The sequence below is a fragment of the Capsicum annuum genome, chromosome 1, assembly GCF_002878395.1.
Source record: "Capsicum annuum cultivar UCD-10X-F1 chromosome 1, UCD10Xv1.1, whole genome shotgun sequence".
Taxonomy (NCBI): Eukaryota; Viridiplantae; Streptophyta; class Magnoliopsida; order Solanales; family Solanaceae; genus Capsicum; species Capsicum annuum.
In genome coordinates, this window is record NC_061111.1 from 231,511,297 (window position 1) to 231,514,497 (window position 3,201).

General features: G+C 32.1%; 1 long non-coding RNA gene across 1 annotated transcript; it reads left to right on the plus strand.

Annotated features, from left to right (window-relative positions):
- LOC124897092 lies at nt 1-2,796 on the plus strand. The gene is made up of 2 exons (XR_007053690.1): nt 1-758; nt 2,125-2,796. It is a non-coding gene; the product is annotated as an uncharacterized LOC124897092 (long non-coding RNA).
- Nucleotides 2,797-3,201: the final 405 nt, after the last annotated feature.

Sequence of the window (3,201 nt, forward strand, 5' to 3'; positions counted from 1 at the left end):
TTTCCCTGAAACAGACCCAGTCCACCTATTTCAGTCCATTTTCCTTTCTCCAACAAACAACGGCTAACAACAGTCAATAACACGTACACCAACCAAGAGCAACGACAAAATCAACAACGACAAATCCTAAGCAAACCCGATCAGCGTTTCAATCACTGGATAATGAAAAATTTGGTGGTCTCTTCTCTCCCTTACTCTATTTCCGTCTCCATCAACATCACCTGTCTGTCCATCACTTTTGTTCAAGAAAATCAGAGCTCAATGCTCTACAATTTCAAGAAAAATGGGGGAAATCTAAAGAACTATTGAATTCAAGGTGTTTCAAATTTGATTCGACGACTACGGAGTTTAATCCTATAGGCTCAAGCTGAATTGCCTCGAATTCGTCACTTTTTCTTCAGGATTGATAGAGAAGAGATGACCCCTTTCCCTTCTTTATTTCTTTTCATCATCAATACTTCTGAAATTTCCCTGTTCTAGAATTTAAAAATTTGATATTTCTAAACGTTTCTCCAAGAAGCTGTTGCAACCCATCTTTGCCTATAAATACGGGTCTTTCTTTTCACAATGGGGGGTAGGGATAGAGAAAATGAGGGAATATTTGAGTTTTATCACACTCTCCGATTCACGTAGTTCTCTATTTACTTTATTTTCTGATTTTCGTTAATACTCTACTTTTTTTAATCTCTCGCATCTCGAAGTGGTGTGAAAAAACTAATTGTCGTCTACCAATCGTCCTGGTTCCTGCTCAAAAAGAGGTAATTTCTTCTCATTTTTCTTTTATCTTGACACTTAAATTTTTGTAATTGATTGACGTCTCTATGTCGTTGAAAATCTCATAAGTCTATCCTTCATGTGGTTACTTATTTTGGTACCTTAGTTGAACTAATTGGCAGTAGTTTTACTTCCCCGTACTCTCTTTTATGTTATCCTGTAGTTAAAACTTTCTATATTGGAATAGCCTTGAACTTTCAGCTTTAGTTTTGAACTTTTGGCTTGTTTGGTTATTGTTTGAGTTATATAAGTGATTTTTCAGGATTTTATAAGTCATTCCTTTCCCTATTTTCAAATGATAAGTTCTTTATATGATTATAAGAGTGAGCAAAGTACGACATGGTGGCTTCGAATTTATACCAGATTTTGATTGATGTGTGTTAGTTCACTGGATTCTTCGTACTATGATATCGGTTAATTATAGAATTTTCTCTCATGATAAGTTGTGATTATGATGAAATTCTGTATTTTAAGTTGTTGTACGAGTGTTCTTTGAAGCATTTTGCCGTTGAGCTTATGTTAAACCATCTGTTTACTTTCGTTAATTCCCACTGGCTAGCTGCCTTCCTTTAGATTTCTATTTAATTTTAATTAATGAATAGATTTCTATTTAATTTTAATTAATGAATTGGAACATGTTTTTTCAGAGAGCTTAACAAGTATTGGTTTCTCCATTTTGTTGTTAATATATATATTTTTCTTTCTCATATCCCTGACATCCCATATTTCGAGCCTTACCCTAAACTATTACGTTTGGATTGAACGATTAGCTGCGCTTCAAGTATAAAGAAAGTCATTACTTTTTGACCAAACAACCTCTTCCTCTTTTTCCGCTATTTGAAACTCAACCCGTTTAGATCGTCTCATTTTTTTTCTTTTTTCTTACTTGAGTTGACTGTTGCTTGCGTGTTCTGCTTTGATGGGATAAACTAGATAGTTAATCATGAAGATAAACTCCTTTCGTTTCATGGAGTATCATTTGAATTATCTTTATCTAAAATAGACGTCGGTTGTGACTCCTCTCTTCACTTCTTTCATCACTATATGGCTATTATTGCCTGTGTTCTAGATTACTTTAAAATAGTAACTGAATGCTTATCGCATAATATTTCGGAGGGATGCTTATCCTTAATGTGCAAACTGCTTTTGTTTACTTTGCTCATATATTCACTTTTGGTCTATGAAATGCCCGGATAATGCCTTTTGTATTTGGTTGTGCGACTTGACCTCTATCTAGTTGGTAACTGCTCAGCATTTTTGTCTCTCTGTTAAGGCCATATTTTTATACGAATTCATAGTAATATTTATCTCTTCTTTTCTATGCTTGAAATTCCTCCTTGAGTCCATCAGACTCCCATCTCTTGCTTTTTCATCCGGTTAAACCCAACCTGAATCGCGTCAAGCCTTGTCAAAATTCAAAAGGTGGACGATAATATACGACTGGTATACATTGGAAGCTGTAGATGCACACTATTAAATGGCGCATGATGAAAAATGGAGGGGAAATAAGCAGGGTTTCAGGCTGATCTACACTGTATATGCAGTAGTATAAAAAACACATTAAAAGGAGCTACTGATATATAACGGATATACAAGAGCGAAAGTGGATTGAAAGTTCATGTCCAAAAGTTGGACAAACTTTTAAGGGCAAAATTCGGAAATAACATACTTATCCTCTTAGTTATGACTTTCATAGCAACAGTTTCATAATTACATAATATAGCAAGTTGTATTTTATATTCTTGCAAACTGTTGCTACAAAAATATAAATATATATGATTTTTACTGTCCTTTCTCAGACTAAGGAGAGAATAAACCGAGAGGATAGTCCGTGACATCGATATGTATTTTGTATTTTTGCAAACTGTTGCTACAAAAATACAAATACATACAAATACATATGCTATAAAATGTAATTTGATAAAAGTGTTGTTATTTTTTGTAATTTAATACTTTATGTATTTTTTTCAACTTTTAATGGCCAGAAAGGGCCCAATCTCAACTCTTCTCTATTTACTTCAATTCTAACTTATTTATTTGTATTTACTTGAACACTTTTATTAATCAATCTAGATAAATTTTTCAAATGTCTTGGCATTTTTATTTTACCTTTATTTTTCTTATTCGGATTTCCTCATCTAATTTATTTGTTTAAAATTTAAGTAAAAAAATGGATGTTATGTCAAAATCAAAAATGAATTTTTCTTTAAGATAACTACGGACTATTTTTCTTAAAATTGAGTTTAAAAAAAATGAATAAGTTTTAACTAAATTTTTACTTTCAAGTCATTCTTCTTACCTAAAAAATAGACTATAAGAATTTGAATGAAATAAAGCTATTTTTCAAAAATTGCTCAATTCAAGTTTGTTATTTTCATTAAAAAATAATATTTTTGTAAAGTTAGCCATCCTTTTAAGTTAGTCAAA